Here is a 19668-nt window from a genome sequence, read left to right as displayed (position 1 = left end):
TGGTCACCTTGGGCTCATGACGCCCGTAAGCCCACGTCCTCCACTGTAAACCGGGCTTCGTGACCCTGTCTCAATCCTTGTTTTGACCACCAATGGTGCCAAATATTTAGCCTTACTGTATACACCAGGCACCGGGAGGGGATTTGCGGGCCTAAGTCCTGTTCCTTTTCTCCAAGTCCCACCTGAAGTCCCTGCCTATATCAAGTGGCCAGTGTCCCCGAGACCCTGCCCATCCTCCCACAGCAGGTGCCTGGTCAGCACGGGCTCACGCTCTGCTGTCTGTGGCTCATGCTCTGGTGTCCGTGGCCGCCAGGTCGTCTCCTCCCCCCTCCCTCCCTCCCTTTCATACTGGCATTGAACCTAGCAGGGGCTTAACCACGGAGCCACATCCCGGCCCTTTTAATATTTTTATTTGGAGACAGGGTCTGCCTGAGTTTCTCAGGGCCTGGCTGAGTTGCTGAGGCTGGCTTTGAACGATCCTCCTGCCTCAGCCTCCCATCCACTGGGATTCCAGGGCGTGGGCTGCCAAGCCTGGTGCCTGGCCTCTTTTCGTTGGAGGAGCTCCCTGGGGACAAACCTGCCTCAGTTACAGCCGGGCTGCCAGCACCCCGCAGGGGAAGGGGTGAGTGAAAGGGGCGGGGTGGGGGAGGGTGCGCCAACAGAGGCCCCGGGGAGCGTGGTGGGCACCGGCACCGCCTGGTCCTCTGCTCTGACTCTCCGAGCTCAGGCCGCCAGCCCCCCTCAGCTCTCTGGAGCCTCCTCTGGGCTCCCGTAGCTCCTGGACCTGGATCAGGCTTTTCTAACCCAAAACTAGGATGTTCACCCTGAGGGACGGTGGCCGTGGGGACCATGCAGTGGCCAAGTGGGGAAGCCACAGGGTGACACAGCGGAGCAGCTCCGGATTTCCTAGGTTGTCCCGGTCGTGGGCTCGCTGGCCTGGCCATGCACCCAGGGTGCAGGAATCATCTCCCCAGGGCTCAGGAGGTGACATCCCGCGTGCTTTCTCTGCTGCGATGGGGCGGGGCCATGGTCCTGTGCAGGATCAGAGGCCGAAGCCTCTTCCCCAAGCAGGAGCCACTTACAGGAAACGGAATCGGAATTGTACAATTTTATCTCCCAAGTCTCCCCCATGTCATGGATCGCTTCCAACGGGCTACGGAATAGAGCCTCAGCACCAAGGTCTCAGCACCAAGGTCTCCCGAGGCCGCTGGGCCTTCTCCTGCGCTGACTTCCTCCCTCGCGCACCCAGGGCAGAACAGGGGACTTCCTGTGCCCTGGTCTCACCAGCACTTCCCCCTGACGCCAGCTGTGGATTCAAAAGGGCCCCACGGTGCGCCAGACCACGCCCCAGGGCAGCGCCCTGTCCCCCTCCCCTGACCTGGGTGGGCCCTGGCTGCTCAGAGCGCCAGCACATGTTGGAAGTGGCGTTGGCTTTCTGGACATTGTCCCCAAGTGGCAGCCTCTGCTTCCTGCCTCTGGGGAGGTACCTGCTCTAGGTGACAGCCCCTACGGAGCTCCCAAGTGCCCAGCGTGGTGCAAAGTCCTGGGAGCGACCCATCATCGACCCCCAAGCTGCTGAGCCTTCAGAACATCTGGCCACAACCACAGAACCCCCTGAGCACCCCCCAGCAGATCCCAGTCAGCTGGAGGTGGCGGAGAACAGGTACCAGCCTGCACCCACCCACCCACTCCACCACGGCACCCACCACTCCTGTCAGGGCCTCTCACACCTCTGCCCTCTCCTAAAAATGGTTTGCACCAGTCAGATGGCTTTGTATTGAGATCCCACCTTCCTTTTAAGACAGGCTTAAACTTATTCCAAAACAGAGATTTTCCTTCTTTCTCCGCCACCCGCTGCCCCTCCTCCCATTTGGGATTGAACTTGGCCTGGCACACGGAGCTGCATTCCCCAGCTCCCTAAACAGAAAATTCCTATCCCTTCTCAAAATGGAAAACCAGTGTCACTTGCCATTAATAGAAAGTAACAAAAGAAATCAGATGAAACAATGTCATTAAATTCCAGCCAGACAGGGCCACCTTCCAAAGCGTCTGGGCCCAAGGCTCACCGTTTCCTCTTGGAAACCTAAGGAACAGTGCTGCAGGGACACTGGTGACACAGTCAACCAGGCCCTGAGTTCCAGGACCCGGGGTGACACACATCAGCTTTCGGATCCCCGGGTCTGGAACTGAGCCAGGGGGCCTTGGATGCAGCAGAGCTGGGCAGCCTGTGACCCCTGCTGGACTGACTTTGGCACTCACTGGTCCCCGGATCATGGCTCCCCCAGATCTGGCCGGCTCTCAGGATTTAGGAAGGCCCCCGACTTTCCAATACTGTTTTTCAAAAACTAGGTGTGTGTGTAAAGTACTCTTCTTCCCAAAGTGGCCAACACCGTTCCTGCTTCTGGCACTGAACTTGGACTTGCCACCGGAACCGTCCCCAGCTCCCGCAGCACCTCCCCGGGGCCCGTTTCTGTCCTTATTTCCGTATTTCCTCTGGGAGCACTCTCAATGCAGTCTTTGTGTGTCCACCTTCTGAGGCTTTATTTGCCCAAGAATATTTTTTTAATGACCTCATGTTTAAGTGACAGTTTGGCTGGCGTGGAGATGCTGGATTGAAAGGCTCTTTTCTTTCAGTCCTTTATGACATTACCTCCCCGGCTTCCTCTGCGGGGTGTTGTTAGGGAGAACTCTGTCCGTCGGAGCCTTGCTGCTGGGTGATGTGCTGTTGCTGCTCCTCCTCCTTCTCCTTCACGTTTCTAACTTTGCCAGTGTGTCTCTGGGTCTTTCTTCCTGTGTTGGCTCTTGCATGGGTCCTTTCAATCGACGTTCATTCACATCCCTGTCATTTTGGAATATTTAATCCCCATTATTTCTGCAATACCTGGCTGGCGCTCTGCCAGGTAGGACAAGCGGCTTCTTCACCTTTAGGTTCCCAGGGAGAAGTGGACGGCGGCGGGGAGGAGTTAGCTCTCATGAGATTCACCTGCAGGGCAGGAAGTTTGATGGGGGGGGGGGTACTGCTGAGCTGGTGCCAGCTTTTCTCAATGGCTCAGTCCAGCAGGTCTCAGCTGTCCCAGAGGACTCCCGGTCCCCAGGACCAATTTCTCCATGAAAGAGGCAGACGGTGATGGGCTCAAGACAAGGAGCAGGGACCCAGGCAGGGAGCTTCCCTAAAGGGCAGGGCAGCGGGAGGTCCAGGAGTCAGGCTTCCACTCCTTCCCTACTGACAGCTTGTGCGGGAGACCCTCCCCGCCTGCAGGTTCTGCCTCTGTGGGTTCAACCGGGCGGATTGAAAATATTTAAAAAAGTATTGCATCTGGCCGGCTGCAGTGGCAAACGCCCGTGTCAGCCTCCTGAGCTGCTGGGATTCCCGTTGGCGCAGCTGTTCCAGCAGCTCAGGAGGCTGAGGCAGGAGGATGGTGAATTCTAAGCCAGCCTCAGCAAAAGCAAGGCACTCAGCAACTCAGCGAGACCTGTCTCTAAGTAAAATACAAAATAGGGCTGGGGATGTGGCTCAGGGGTCGAGTGACCTGAGTTCAATCCCTGGTACCAAAAAAAAAAAAAAAAAAAAGGATTTCATCTGAACTGAACAGACTTGTTACTTGTCACAAATCCGACACCATTTCATGTCAGGGACTTGGCAACCTGGGGGAGGCTCTGGAGCCAATCTCCCAGGGAGGCAGAGCGTCACCTGTATGACCAAGGTACTGTGCTGAATGGGGGGGGAGGAAAACATGGGAAACTGGGCACAGTCCCTGCCTCCGTGGAGTCACACTCTGACAACAAACAAGACTCGACCCAAGTCCTGGCACCGCCACCTGGGAAATGGTCTTTCCAGCCTCGGTTTCTGCTGGCAATGGGCAGGGCACCTGACCACAGGGCTCCCGAGGCTTTGGGGTGGGGATAGGGGCTGCAGGAGAAGCCCCCAGGTGATTAGCACAATGCTCAGAGCCCTGAAAGCTCTTGAAAATGGGAAGCATTGCTGCTGTGGTGACCAGTGGCGGTATCTGGGAGGATCAGGTAGATACGAACTTGGAGTTCTTTCTGCAGGTAAATAAATTCCCTTTGATCCTACAGGCAAACGAGTTACCCTTAAAGTTTGTAACTGGAGAGAAGGCTGAGGTGGGGCACCCAAGATTTCAGAGAAAGAAGACCAAATGGGCTTGGCTCATAAGAAGGTTGTGATTCAAAAAGCTGTAAGATCGGGGCTGGGGATGTGGCTCAGGTGGTAGCGCGCTCGTCTGGCATGCGTGCGGCCCGGGTTCGAGCCCCAGCACCACATACCAACAAAGATGTTGTGTCCGCCGAGAACTAAGAAATAAATATTAAAAAAGTTTCTCTCTCTCTCTCTCTCTCTCTCTCTCTCTCTCTCTCTCTCTCTCTCCCTCTCCCCCTGTCTCCTCTCTCACTCTCTTAAAAAAAAAAAAAAAAAGCTGTAAGATCTGGGCACAGTGGTGGCACGTGCCTGTAATCCCGGAGGCTGAGGCAGGAGGATCACGTGTTCAAAGCTAGCCTCAGCAACTTAGCAAAGCCTTAAGCAACTCAGTGAGACCCTGTCTCTAAATAAAACATAAAAAAAGCTGGGGCTGGGGGCTCGTTCATTAAGCACCCCTGGGTCCAATCCCTAGAACCAAAAAATAAGATAAAATAAAAAAGCAGCGTTGGGTTGGAGATGTGGCTCAGTGGTAGAGCACTGGACTGGTGTGCATGAGACCCTGGGTTGATTCCCAGTGTGGACAAAAACAGAATAAGCAGCAAGGGTGGGGGGAGGGCGTGCAAACCAACCAAATTCCACTTTCTAGAACCAACTCTCCATACCATTCAAGATTACAGACAACCATTCCTTTCCCAGCTCTTTTCTTTTCTCTTTCTTCCTGCCTTCCTTGCTCACAGGCAGCAGGGTGAGGGGCCAGAGCTCCTACAGTGCTGGGCGTGGGCTGGAGTCCCCGCCTGGCCCCTGGTTTGCTGCTGCAGGACCAACGTCTCCATTAGGACAGGGGCACCCTGCCCAAGGCCCATGAAATGTTTTCATTTCTTTCAAAATCCTAAGGAAAAATTGTCTTTCGGGTTGAACAAAATGCTCTGATATACTGATGGGATCAGAAACTTAACTGTAAATGAGTTTATGGGGGGAGGGGCCCACAAAGGCGTAATTGCTTCAGGCAGGGAAGTCACAACGTACCCCTGCCCGACTCTGTGCCAGCCGGCAAGTTGCCTCATCCCTCTGAACTTAGCAGGGGACTGAGGAGCGACCACACCTCCCGGGGATGGGTGTCACGGGGCTGAGGCATGCGGAGCGGCTGGCCCTGTGTGGGCACACCGGAAGTGCTCACCAACCAGGCCGACCAGTCAGTGCCTCTGTGAACTTCAGGCTAAAGCCTTGGGAAGCTTCAGGAGGGAGTGGGACTGGGCACAGCTGTGGGGACACAGGCCATCCAGCTGCTTTTTGCACAACACACTAAGGAGACACCCCCAGACACCAGTGGAGGAACAGGGAGAAACTTCAAAGCCAGCTCAGTGGCTCCCGGGGGGCTGCAGAACCCACACGTGCTGCAGAGAGAGCTCCCTGCAGAGCCAGGGCTGGGCCACTGACGGACTCATGGGCTGCACGCAGGGGAATTGTGACAGGAATTTCATTTCACTTCATTCATTCATTTATTTATTAGGAGGAAAAGTTTATTTCCACTCACTATGTCAGAGGGGTATTTTTTGTTTGTTTGTTTTTGGATACCAGGAACTGAACTCAGGGACACTCAACCACTGAGCCACATCCCCAGCCCTATTCCATATTTTCTTTAGAGACAGGGTCTCACTGAGTTGCTTAGTGTCTCGCTTTTTGCTGAGGCTGGTTTTGAACCTGTGATCCTCCTGCCTCAGCCTCCCAGGCTGCTGGGATTACAGGCCTGTGCCACCGTACCTGGCCACAGTTTCAGGGGTTTAGTTTACAGCTGGCTGCGTCCCTGGCTGGGGCCCGAGGGGAGGCAGAGCACTGTGGCAGAGGAGCGGAGAAGGACTGGCACCTCAAGGTGGCAGGAGAGCAGAGGGAGCTCGTGACAGGAATTTTAAGACCCTGAGTTTGTTTATCCTAAAAGTTGGCTCAGCAGGCCCCAGACACAAGGTTTTCCAAAGAAAACCGATACTTATTCAGCAGTTGCTGTGGAGCCATCATCTCTGGTTAAGAAATCAGGAAGCGGAGGCTCAGAGAGGCGATGGGCTTGAGCCCAGGGCGGGGTGCAGGGAAAGGTCCCCGCTGCTCTGCGCCTCTTTGCCGCTGTGCTGCTGCTTGAAGCAAGGCCTGCTGCCCTTCTGCAGCTCTGCCAGCCCCTCCGAGGGCCCCCTCAGCTCAGGTGTGCCCGTCTGGGGCAAGAGGCCCTCAGCGCAGGCCTCGGGGCAGGCTGCAGAACAGACCTCTCTGTCTCAGACACTGGCACACCCTCTTTTCCATCCTCAGGCCAAACTACAGCCACCCCCGTGGGAGTTTCCAACCACACGAGAGGCTCCAGCCCTGCCCCCCAGCTTCCCGGACACCCCGGCCTCCTCAGGAATCCAAGTTGGGGCTGGGCCTCCTTCCTGTCCTCCTGCCTCCTCCTGCCCACCTAGGATCTATACTTCAGATCAGCAGCTCACTTCAGGGCAAACAAGGGCTCCATTCCACCGCACCCCAAAGCAAAGAGTGGGAGGCCAGGGGCTGAGAAGCCTCCTCCCCGGGTCCCAGTGCCCTGGCCTTTGAGATGAGGGGCACCCTCTGTTACCTTCAGGTTCCCGCTAGCTCCAACACTGACTCAGGTGCCAGGAGCAGTGGGAGGGTCAGCAAGATGCGGCTTGCTTTCCCTCAGAGACCCAGGGGCCGCCACAGAGTGGCCTGTCCTCCTCAATTGTGCAAATGTCTAGGAGTGGCTCCTCTTCTGATGTGGTGGGAGAGAGAGTGGAGGTGATCGACATGGGAGAGGGGGGATTCAGCCCTCAAGTTGGAGGTGGGTGGGGACTGGACAATGAAAACAGAAGCTCAAGGTCAGTTTTGTCAGGATGGCCTCTCTCAAAGCCAAGAGCCCAGAACTCAGCCTGGATGTATTCATTCCACAAATATGCATTAAGCCCCTAATATGTGCCAACCCCCAGGCGGGGCGGGGTGAGATGAGGATGCACGGAACTCGGCTCTCCGTGCTCCAGAGTTCACGGCCAGCCGCGGATAGCAGACAAATGGCCACAGACAAGGATGGATACAGGTAGAAGAAGCCTCAAGCTCTTTGTGGGGTGGTGTCTCCTGTTGATAGGCTCCTTTGAATCTGTCCAAAAAGGGACATGTGAACTGAACCCCAGAGAAAAGACGGGGCTTGTCCAAGGTTAGGAGAGACAGCCAGGAGTTAGGAGCCACCGGATGCCCACACCTGCGCCTGCGCCGTTAACTGATTGTAAGGCTTGGCTGGGACCTTGGTGTTCCCTTCCCAGCTCCACCCCAATCCTGCCTCTTCCAAAAAGTCCTCCAGAATCTTCCTCCTAGACTCCAGGGCTTCCTTGGTCCTGCTAATTCTGTCCTGTATTTGACACAGTCACCTCCTCCTCCCTCAGAGGTACCCTGAGGACGGAATCCTCTGCATCTTTCCCCTGGAGGGGGTGGTTCCGTGGTGGCCTGTTGGATTTCCTGATCCGATGAGAACCCTGGGTTCCTGCCCCGGCTGTGGGTTTTCATCTCATCAAACTGCAAATCTTCCAGAGGGGCCTGTGCTTGGGCGCGACCCATCAAGACGCCCATTTCACAGAGGAGGCAAACTCTGGCCCCCAGCGAGTCAAAACCTTTTCTACCTCTCCGCTTCTGTTCCCGGAGTCTAGGTCTTTCACCCCTGAAGGCTTGGGTGGACGATGGGAGGAGGAAACGTTTTCTAGACACCCCAAAGATCATCCCCGCCGCTGGCTGACTCTAGGGCGCACCTCCGAGCTGGGTGGGGTTCAGTTTGCATTGGGGACACCTTTACGCGCTCACTCCAAATCCACCTGAGATGATCAGGGTCCCTCCCGGCGCTCCCGACCACCGCCCCAAAGGGCCAGACACCGGGCACTTACTCCCACAAAGGTGGGGGCGAGACTGGGGCGCCCGGAACGCACCATTGGACTCCCCTTGCCCAGCGCGCGGGCAGGTGACAGGGAGCCGCAGGCCTGAACCCGACCGCGGCCGGCTCGGGACAGATCGCGACCGCACGGCCCCCCCTACCTGTTCGGGCGACCCTGCTCGGCCTCTCGCCCGCCCCGCCGCGGTCCCAGCGCGTGGTGGCCGCCGCCGTCGGCTCCCGGCGCCGCTGCCGGAGGATCCCGCCCCCGCCCGGGGGTCCCGCCCCGGCCCCGCCCCGCACAGGTGATCCTCGGAGCCTCGGGGGCCGCCCTGGGGGCGCCAGTGTCCCGCGCGCTGGAGTGGCGGCGCCTCCCCGCGGTGTCCCCACGCTGTTCTCGGGCCTGGCTCTCTTTGGGGGCTTGATTTTGGCACCCCCCCCGGGGCGCTCAGTCCCCGGCCACGTCTGTCAGGTGAGACTCCTCAGAGGACCCCAGGACAAATTACGGGGCGGGGAGCTCCGAGAACCCGTGGAGGTGTCGTGAAAGCAGGACGTCGCTAACCTGGCTGAAGGGCTTGCGGGCAGGTGGAGATTCCGGCCATCGCAGAAGGTTAGACGCCAGCAACCAGGACCGACAGCTGGAACCAGACCCCTCGGTCAGGCCGTCTGGCCTCCCGCCGTCTCCTGGGGACCCAGAACGCTCTCCCTGGCACACAGGTGGCCTCCACGGGGATTTATGGAGAGAGGGAAGAGATGCTAGAGGGGGAGTCTCAGTCCCCTCCTGGAACAAGCAGGGAAACGGAGGTCTGGGAAGCAGAGAGGATTGCTCCAGGTGGCCTAGCAGGTGAGTGACAGGCAAGGGTAGACCCACATTTCCAGATCTGATTTTCAGATTATATCCAGAAAATAATTGGTTATGGATTAAGTGCTGGTGAGGCACCTTCACGCTCTGACCCCTTCCTCCCTGTTGTGTTGACTTAAGAACTGAGTTTCCTTCATACGGAACTCCAATGTGGTAAATATTAACAAGCATTGATTAAGAAGCATAATTCATTAAGAAATACAATTCTGTTATTTTAATTATTTACTAAAGACGTGGGACACGAGGCTGCAAGAGCTTCCCTGTGATCAGGGTAAATCTGGCCACTAGGAGGGACCAGGACCAGAGTCAGGAGCAAAACTATATATAGGGCTCACTTTTAGATGTTTCCAGAAGCTCTTCCTGGTGTTTTGTCTGGGAGAAGGCAAGGCCCTCAGATGGTCCAGGTTCAAAATCCTGGCTCAGGGTTTACTAATTCAACAGAAGTTTTTAAAAGATCACTGAGACTCGGTCCCAGTCTGGAAAGTGAAGGTAAGATACTGTGCTCACCTTGGTATGGTTATGGTGAGGGATGCAAATGAGGCGCTTGTGAGTGCTGGGCGAGTCGGGGAATTATCAGGCTAAGTGGTGGGAACTGGGGAGGGGAAGGTGCCGGCACAGAGGAGCCTTGGCGTCTCTGAGGAGTCCTCCTCTGTGAGACTTGATGATCCTTCTGTTCTCCCTGGCTGTACCCCACCTCCTGTGGTCTCCTCCTAACTCAAGCCCAAGCCTGCATCACGCCTGCCAGTCAGAATGACCTGAGGGGGCTTGGGAGCCGAGTTTTCCCTCCTCAGCCCTCCCCATAACCAGGGTCAGGCTCAACAGGGGGTCACGCCCTGAGGCCCAAGAATAAGAAGGCTCAAGGTGAGTGTTATCTCTCAGCTTATTCATTCATTAAGCGCTGCGGAGTGTTCAGGAAGGGTTGGGCACTTAGAGAGGCGGGGCTGAGTCAACAGCAGCCCCTCCCAGGCCTGTAAGCTCACCTTCCAGTGGGGCTAGCACAGGGCCAGTTGGTACCCAGCCTGAAGGATGGATGGTCAGGCACACAAAGGTAATCTGATGAAAATTCCGTGAAGGAAGTAATCATGCGCTGTCAGTGGTCAGTCAGGCGGAGGGCAGGGGAACCTTCAGAAAAAGTGGGAAGAGCAACCCCTGTCTGCAAGGAGAAGACAGATGGGCTGAGACTGGCAGGACAGGCAAGGGAGGGAAGGGCCGTGGCCTGTGTGTGCAAGTCCATGAGGCCAGGGCACAGCCACCAGAGTGGGAGGCAGAGGGAAGAGTGGACAGAATGAGGGCACAGGCAGGCAGAGGTCAGATGCTGCAAGGTCTTACAGGTCAGAGTGAGGAGTTCCCATGTTATTCCAAGGCCGTGGGAGGGTGAGAAAGAAAGCAACAACTTGCTTTTGCCTAATGTTTTCTTTTTTTTGTGGGGGGGATGGGGTACTGGGGATTGAACTCAGGGGCACTTGACCACTAAGACACATCCTCAGCCCTAGTTTGTATTTTTTTTTAGAGACAGGGACTCACTGAGTTGCTTAGTGCCTCGCCATTGCTGAGGCTGGCTTTGAACTTGCGATCCTCCTGCCTCAGCCTCCTGAGCTGCTGGGATTACAGGAGTGTGCCATCGTGCCTGGATTTTGCCTACATTTTTAGCAGATCAACCAACTGGCTGAGTGAGTCCAGGTGGGAGGGTGGTGTGGACGAGAGGTGGCAGTGGAAACTCTGTGATGTGTGGTGTGTTCTGCTGGAAGGGCAGACAGGATCCGCTGAAGGCTCAAAAAAATGAAAGCCATGAGGTGGCTTGGCTGTCAGCGAGTCAGTTCATGCCCTGAGCATCTGAGGCTTCCAGAACCAGATCTTGACCCTCCATCTAGCTGTGCAGGAGGCAATTCAGGGACATTGTTGTCTTCCTTGGGCCTTATACCAAGCGTCTGAGCCCAGAGAGGCAAGGACCGTGCCCGTGTCTCATGCATGTTGTATGAGGTCTGCACACGCTCACAATTCCAAGGGACAGAGTGTAGCCACACTACTGTGCTTATCAGGGAGGCACCACACACACAAATGCTGGAGGTGTGCAGCACATGGAGATGCACACATCAACAGAAAAGGGAACACAGGTGAACTCTGACACCTGTACAAAGCGTCTGCCTGGGTGCGGATGAAGATTGAGGGACATTTGGTGGAATGTAAATAAAGTGTGCTAATTTTCCTTGTCCTTTTCCCTAAAAAGATGATGTTTACATAAAATAGTTTTGTATGTCAATGAACATTGCTGTTAGAATTACCAACAAACCATCTGGGTTTCAGATGTACCATGTAGGTTCTATGCGCTGGGAGATTTAGAAATAGGAGAAAGGGGTTGGGGGTGTAGCCTGGTGGTAGAGTGTTGGCCTAGTGTGCCCGGGGTCCTGCGTTCAATCCCCAGACCCAACCATAGAAAGGGGAAAAGGAAAGAAAATGAACAAATGTTGCTCCCGCATGGAGAACCTCCAATGCAGCCAGGGACCCTTCCCTTCCTTATTAGCAGAGGTTACCGCTGTGGACCTTCTAGCGCCTGGGTCTTTGCCTCGGCAGAGGTTGTCCATTCTCTTGCTTCTTCCCTCAAAGACTTAATCTGCTGTTTATGGCTTCCAAGATGGTTGCCGGGGAAACCAGCCAGATGTCATATAGGATTTAAATGCAATTTCAGTGGGGAGATGAAGCCCAGGGACTCATGAATCCAGAGAAACCCCAGTCCACCTTGATTCATCCAATATGGGGAAAAAAAATGGAAATAAAGGTAAGAAGGACAATTGCTTTTGAAATCAGTTCTTTGCCTCTCAACCAAGGGGTGGGGGAACTGCAAAGGCCAAAAGGTTCGGGTCAGGGCTCTTAATTATTTAGAGGGCCCACAGCGCGCTGTTTGTCCTAGGCCGTTCCCAGATAGACACCTACTGCATGGTGCCTGGGGGTGGGACCCAGAAGAGGGCAGGGCTCTTGTCCTGTGTGCCGCCAACTCCCATTTCACCTCCGGGAGAGTCTGAGGATGGAGACTGAGGAGAGAGTCAGGGAGCAGAGTCGGGGTCTGGAACCCCCAGCAAGCCACGGGATCCCTCTGGGCCCCTGTCTTCTCACTTGTAAAATGACCCGTGCACCGTGTGGTCCCTGAGGCCTCTCCCAGCTCCGTGGGTGCTAAGTGTGATTCTCACAGCGGCCTCTTTAAACAGGCAGCTCTGGTCATTCCCCAGCAGCTTCCTCATTTTAGGAATCAGTACAAACCACTTACAGGTATCTAAAGAGGAAAAATTCCATTCCCAGAATGAAAATGAGAATCTATAAATTAAGCTCTTAGCCACCAGCAGAAGCCACTTTCCACCGTGAACCAGGAAGATAGGTTTATGTCTAGAGAATCCCGGGAGCACTTCCTGGCAGCAGGTAGCTCATTCACAGCCACCTCTGTACCTGCTGGGTCCATCACGATCAAGGTCATCCCAGAGCAGAGCCAGAGAACAATGGTGAGAAGAACATAATTCAATAGCTCCTCCATTTGTTGCTTTGTGTGACCTCAGCCATGTCTCCTAACCTCTGGATCTCCTCATCGCTTCCATAATCCATTCATTCATTCCATGCGTATTTACTGGGGCCTCGACATGTCAGCAATGAATAAAGAGACCAGTAATCCCTGCCTTGACGAAGATGGCATTTGAAGGAGGAACCAACACAAATGAATAAAGCCGGCCATGGTGGCACTCCCCGTAATCCCAGCGGCTCAGGAGACGGATGCAGAAGGATCAACTTCAGCAATTTAACGAGGCCCTGAGCGACTTAGTGAGACCTGTCTCAAAAAATAAAAATGTCTGGGAATGTGATGATAGTATTCTAAATGGACAGTGAATTCAGAGAACACTGACAGCAGTTCTAAAGGCCCAGAACACAATAACCAGGAAGAGAGGACCCCAGTTTGGGCAGACTCGAGCACCCTTCAGCCCAGGGGGTCTCAGTGCTGGTTGTCCCTCAGAATCCCCCGGGCACTCTGGAGGACTTCTGCAGGCCCAGCCTTAGAGCTGGGCCTCTGGGGTGGGGCCAGCCTGCCGTGGTTGTTGACGAGGGACCCAGGTGATGCTTGTGTGACTCAGGTTGAAGCCATACAGACAGTGGCCTGATGAGGGCTGGCAGCCAGGAACTCCGGTGCCCAGACCTGAACTTCTCATCTCCCGGGCTGAATGTGTCACTGCGTGCCGTTAGGGACCCCCCCAGGATGTCCTGGCGTCTCGCCCTCCTCCCACCTGCCGGCAGCTGACTCTCTTATTGAGGACAAATCACTGAGGGCTGTTTGACTCTTCCCACCGTGACTGGGCTGTCAATCATTCCAGGTTGCTATCTGGTATGGGGGACCTGTGTCCCCCCAGATTCATAGGCTGAAGTTCTAACCTCCAGAATAGACAGTCTTGATGGTTGAATTATGATTTTCAGTGTTATAATGCAGTCAGTAGGAACTGTACTTTGAATTGAGGACTTTGAATGTTTTGGGGGGCTAGTGATATTTGAGCTACTCATCTCTTGAGACATGGGTGGCAGCAGCAAGTGCAATGCCCAGGTAGCTCTGTAATCACTAGGGGACACTTTTTAGTGTACGTGTTGCTAAGCTAGGATGTGCAATATGTTAGACATATTAAATCCACTTTTGACTTTTAAAATATTCATTAATTCTATTTTTTTTTTTTTTGGTACTAGGGATTGAAGCCAGGGGCACTTTCCCACTGAGTCACATCCCCAGCCCTTTTGATTTTGAGATAGAGTCTCCTTCTCACTAAGTTGCTGAGGCTGGCCTTGAACTTGTGATCCTCCTGCCTTGGCTTCCTGAGTTGTTAGGATTGCAGTGTGCACCACTGTGCCCAGCCATTTCTTTTTCTTTTGATTATTTTCCCTCTTCTACTAAATTGTGAACGTCTCCGTTCATCTTCGTCTTGGCATCCTCTGAAGCACCAAGCACGGATCTCTAGAAACATACTAGAAATCCAGCAAACCACCAGGCGGAGTAGATTAAATAGCCTTTGGCCATCACAAAATTCAGTAATAAAGATTACAGGTCCCATCTGGATAACGTGGGCTAGGTACACAATCCACTTAAGTGTCTAGACAGTCACCTAAGGTGGGTACCGCTATTGCATTTTACACATGAAGGAACTGAGACTTGAACAGATCATCCACCTTGCCCACGGTTACCCGAAAGAGTACCTGGCGAGGATCAGGAAGAACCTTGTGACTGGAGCTGGAGATGGCGATGGATCTTCAGGGGACCTAAGCCCTGGGCAGACCCTTCATTAACACTCATCATTGACCATGTGCGACTGCTGGTCACCATCATCCCCACCTTCCCGAGCTCCTCCCTCCCCATCCATATCCCTGTGGGCCACACCTGTTCCTCCAACAAGCCTGCCGCGGGCCACTCCTCCCAGAGGCCAGCACCCTGCGCGCCCAGCCCCTCCTCTCCACCACCCCACCGTGAAGTCCCAGCTAACCTCACGAATTGTTGCTGAAAACTCGTCCTTGTCCCCAAGGCCGAGCCAATAATAAGGACATGGTTTGGAGAAAAAGGCAAAGGAAGGTCGATGGCTTTGCTAGTGAAGAAGAAGCACAGGGGACTCCTGTCCCGGAGGCTGTCATTCTGCCCATCAGCAGGAAGAGGTGACTCAATGGCTACATTCCCCGTGTTCTCTGCTGGAGTCGTCATTCCACTGTCAATTTGGGAGAGTCATTTCTGAGCTCTTCCGGTGCCATCTCCAAAGTCTGGATTCCTTCCATCCTGTGGTGGGTGTGTGATCAAGGACACAGAACTGTCTAGATGGGGAAGAAAGGTGATCCTGTTTCCCCGGAGATAGGGAGGGGAGAGGTTCTGGAGGAGAAGGGGAGAGAAAGAGAAAGAAACCCGTCCGTTTAAAAAATCAGTTGCAGTGGCTGAGCAGCAAGGGCCACATTCAAAGGATAAAGTAGACACTTTACAAAATAACGTCCGCCTTCTTGAAGGCTCTAGGAGGGCAGGGGCTCAAGTTTATGTTATATTTCCTGCAGTATTTAACGATTAATGGATTTTTAAAATAAGTTTGAATTGCAAAATGCACTCATTTGCCTTAACATGCGCTCTGACTTGCATGGACTCTGTCCTTTCCAGCTGTGGCCGTGGCAGGCAGAGGTGGCTAGCTGGGCATTTATACAAGAGACGCTTGTTCAGGGTGCTGGTTGGGGCTATGAGACATTTGGGACCAGATGTGGTGATTGGCCTTTTTTTTTTTTAATTTTGCCTAGAGCTGTTGCGTCTCGGGACATCACTCCTGTGAGAGGAAAGAGTGTCTGTGTGGGGTGTTCAAAGCTCCCAGAATCTAAGACTTGGCTTTCTGTCCTAAGATCTACTTAGACCCTCAGGGAAACTGGAGGTGGGGGTGATCAGTCCCCCTCCCTTTATCATCCAAAGCTGCTAAACAGAATCCTGGCTGCCCACCAGCCTGGACACTGTGGGATTTTTTTTTTTTTTCCTGAAAAGACGGAATATGCCTAGAGATTTGCTTTTAAAATTGGCAGATTAAGGCGAAGCATTTTTACCCTTCCCTTAGTCTCTCTCTAGGAGGTGAACCGAGTCCTGGTGCTGCTCAATGGCAGTTCTCTGGGTCTGGGGAACCCGGGAGGCTCACCTGTTCCAATCCATCGTCACGACAGGCCAAGGATTTGGAAGTGACAAGTTCTGGCATCTTTGACACCCAACACCTGTGCTCGCCGGGTGTTTTCTCACACCTGCTGGATGGGGTCGTTACCTGCATAACACACCAGAAAGGGAGCCACAGAATTGCTGCCAAAAGTTGGTCCTTGTCCCTGATGCCAATCCAATAATGAGGCCTGAAGGGAAAGCGAGGAGCGAGAGATGAAAGACAGAGACCAGGCCGAGATCACACGAGAGTTTATTTGTCAGAGCTGACAGATAAAGGCCACCTCTCCACAGGGGACAGAGGTGACACAGGCTGGGGTTCTGGGACTTTTATGGGGGAGGCCCAGGAATCAGAGCCAGGGGAGGTCCTAATGCAGGGGGTTAGGGGTGGGGTTGGTATGAGGGGGTGGGGAGCCCTTCTCAGAAAGGCCCTGAGACGGGAAAGTGATGCTTTTTCCTTAAAATGGAGGCTGTCATTTGAGGTGGCCCTCCAGATGTTAGGCAAAGACCTTATAGGCAGAAAGTGGGCCCTCTCCAGACACTGCATCTCCCGGCACCTCATCTTGAACTTCCCCAGCTGCTAGCAGGTGATTATAAATAAATTTCTGTTGTTTTTAAGTATTTATACCCATTTTATCTTTGTTTTAGCGATCCAAATGGACTTGGACAGTTTTATTTACATGAGCAGACATACATACATACATACATATGTGTAATATGCACAGTCTATGATATAAAATAGATCCCATAGTTCTGGGTCATGATACGAGATAATATATACTTTATATATTACATATAATCTATATTAGCACTGTTTATCATTTATTTATTCATTTTGTGGTTCTGGGGATGGAACCCAGGGTCTTGTGCATGTGAGTTGAGTGTTCCACCCCTGACTTCACCCCCAGCCCTGACTTATTATTATTTATTTATTTATTAAATGATAATTAAAATTTTTTAACATCAAATTTATTTATTTTTTAATTTTTTTTAAGAGAGAGTGAGAGAGGAGAGAGAGAGAGAGAGAGAGAGAGAGAGAGAGAGAGAGAATTTTTAACATTTATCTTTCAGTTCTCGGCGGACACAACATCTTTGTTGGTATGTGGTGCTGAGGATCAAACCTGGGCTGCACGCATGCCAGGCGAGCGCGCTACCGCTTGAGCCACATCCCCAGCCCCACCTGACTTGTTATTTAAATTTCTGTTATCTGCACTTATTTTTTGTCCACCTGATCTCTCAGGATAGCTAGTCGAATCTCCCCTTCCTATTCATATTTCCTCTACTCTGTAAAATTTTTCAAAATGCTGCCAACAGGCTTTCTCCCCAAGCCAACTACAGTCTGAGATGAGCCCCTGCCCTAAACTTGACCCTTCCTGTGTCTCTTTTCCTCCCGGCCTCCCCTTACCTGCAGGTGCCCACCTCATCTCCAAGCCCATTCGTGTCCTGCTTTGCTTTCTTGCCTGCCAGGCACTTCCTGGGCCTCCTGTGGCTCCCAACTGGGTTTTTGTCTATAAAATAATAATAGATGCCCAGCTTACCTCCTGGGTTCCTGTAAAGACCAAAATATGATGCGTGTGACAACTACTTTGAAAACAGTGAGGTGCGAATGTCAAATGAATGGCAATCACTAAATTGGTCATTGGACCCACAGCGATTGGGATGCGAACATCAAGATTGTGCTGCGGCCCAGAGGAGAAGCGGTGGCTGGGTACCAGTGTCAGGAGCGGGGACCGCATCAGGAACAGAGCGGCCACTGAGTCAGGCTGCAGATGGTGCAGAAAAGAGAGCAGAGTGTCCCTTGGAGCTCTTTGAATACACTTGACACCAGAAACCCCTCCCAGAAAGCACCCTCAGGAAGGGTGTGACTTCAGGGCTTGGAGCTCTTCTGTAAAGCTTGGTGGCTCTTGGTTTAGGTTTCAACTGAAGATCTTGTTCTCCCCACGGGGATCCTAGCGGTTTCTATACTGCAAGGAAAGGCAAAGCCTTCTAGCAAAAGTCTTTTCTTTCCAAGTTGAAGGACAGGGATTGTAACTCTCCCTCAGTGGCACGTAAGAAGGCCAGTCTCATTTTTTCCCCCACCAGGACAGCCACCAGGTATTCCTAACGACAATATGTTATTACTTATTTAGAGCATCCGTGGAACTAGAACCCTGCTAGGTGATTTACAGGTGCCTCAGTAACCCCTACTGCAAGGTGTTCTATGATTCCCATTTTACAGATGAGAAAACGGAGGCTCACCAAGATGAGGGTTAGGGACCTTACCCTATGCCGCACAGCGCTGGGTCACCCTCTGACCCCAGGCTTGGTCTGACGCCAAACCTGGGACACTGGCCTCCTGCAGAGGTCCTCGCCACCCAGACTCCATCAGAAGCCTCCTCCCCAGGCCGTTCGCCTGCTCCCTCTCCATGCCGCAGGGTGCCCCACCTCCACTCTGCCACAGCACGTGTCCTGAAGCCCTACCTGCACAGTCCTCCTTCACTTCACCCCTCCGGCAGGCCCAGTAACCCACAGCGGGTCCCGTGTCTCGGCCTCACTGCGCGCTCCTGCGTCACATGACTCCCAGCTGGCCCAGGGGAGTCTGCTTTTGGGCTCTGTCTCAGGAGCCTCCTGCTTCCTCCCTCCCTGGCACTCACTCTTGTCCTACTGTCCTGCTCTCCCTTCTCTTTCAGGAGGACTTTCTTGCCGAGTTCAGCTCACTGAGATGGCTCAACCTGAAGAATTTCCTTCTTTCTTTCTTTCTTTCTTTCTTTCTTTCTTTCTTTCTTTCTTTCTTTCTTTTCTTTTCTTTTCTTTCTTTCTTTCCTTTATTTTGTTTGTTTTTACATGGTGCTGGGGATTGAACCCAGGGCCTCACACATGCCAGACAAGCGTTCTACCACTGAGCCACATCCCTGGCTCTCAACCTGAAGAATTTCTATAGCATCCATCCATCCATCCATCCATCTACCCACCCACCCATCCATCCTTCCATCCTTCCATCCACCTATCCATTCACCCATCCTTCCATCCTTCCTTTCATCCATCTATCCTTCCACCCTCATTCTGAGAAACTGATGTGACTCCATTTTTGAGAAACCATCCTCTACCTCAGAGCAAAGCCTGTCCAAGGAGGGGGCATGACCCTTGTCCTTGGAAAGACCCACAGAGCACTCCTAGGCACATACCCACCCTGCTGAGTTGTTTGTCTGAAAAATAACAGGAGAGATCTGTGGTGCCAGGTGTCCCTGACTCAGTTAGGCTAGGTGGGGACCCATAGCAACCCCCTAGCAACCTCCAATCAGCATGAGACAGGGAAAATACCTGGGATGCCAGATGACCCCCTCCCAGTAGTTTATGGTGGTTGATAACATGTTGGGAAACCGTGTAGTTCAGCACGTACTCCCCTCGTGGCCTAAACCAATCAGTTTAAAAGAATCCCCTTCTTGTACTAACCAATCACCCTTACCCAACTTGTTCCCGCCAGTGAATGTGCTAATCAATGTTAAGAGTTGTTGTTTGATTTTCCTGCGGTATGGAATGATTTACTGTGTGGTGTAGTGACGCATAGAGTATCCCCCCAAACCTATAAAATGTCACTCCCTGGGACCGCTGCGTCGGGAACGGTCGTGAATCCAGGCTCGAGCTTGCAATAAAGACTCTTATGTGATTGCATCGGATTCGGCTCCGGGAGGTCTATTGGGGTCCCACGAATCTGGCATAACAATTCCATCCATCCATCCTTCCATCCTTCCTTCCATGCATCCATCCTTCCACCCTCATTCCATCCATCCATCCTTCCATCCATCCATCCATCCTTCCATCCATCCTTCCATCCATCCATCCATCCTTCCTTCCATCCATCCTTCGATCCTTCCACCCTCCAGAGCTGAGCTTTGTCAGGCACGGCCCAGGTATTGAGAATGAGGTTTATGAACAGATGATTACAATCCGATCCCGTCACACAGGGTGATTCCAGGGAGGACAGTGTGCCAGGCACCACGGGAACATGCTGATGAACAAGAGGAGCATGACCCCTGACCCCGAGGAGCTCACACCCCTTGGGGAGACTTCCAGTGTCAGGATGCAAGGTGCACAGGCTGGAGAGC

General features: G+C 53.3%; 2 long non-coding RNA genes across 4 annotated transcripts in view; one reads left to right on the top strand and one right to left on the bottom strand.

Moving 5' to 3' along the window:
- Positions 1–2516: 2516 nt before the first annotated feature.
- LOC144367939 (uncharacterized) lies at positions 2517–8607 on the bottom strand. Its single transcript, XR_013427593.1, has 2 exons — positions 8210–8607; positions 2517–2839 (listed from the first exon to the last, which is right to left on the bottom strand). It is a non-coding gene; the product is annotated as an uncharacterized LOC144367939 (long non-coding RNA).
- The window catches only part of LOC144367938 (uncharacterized), a 21052-nt gene continuing 9907 nt past the window's right edge, over positions 8524–19668 (top strand). For 2 of the 3 annotated variants that reach the window (XR_013427590.1, XR_013427591.1), the window contains exon 1: positions 8524–8889. This is a non-coding gene — a long non-coding RNA (uncharacterized LOC144367938). Of the gene's footprint in view, positions 8890–9074; positions 9397–19668 lie in introns of those variants that run through there. The other variant, XR_013427592.1, reaches the window with a different exon arrangement.

This window comes from Ictidomys tridecemlineatus, chromosome 11, assembly GCF_052094955.1.
Source record: "Ictidomys tridecemlineatus isolate mIctTri1 chromosome 11, mIctTri1.hap1, whole genome shotgun sequence".
Lineage (NCBI taxonomy): Eukaryota > Metazoa > Chordata > Mammalia > Rodentia > Sciuridae > Ictidomys > Ictidomys tridecemlineatus.
The sequence above is the reverse complement of the archived record's forward strand: the minus strand, read 5'-3'. Positions and strand labels throughout refer to the sequence as shown.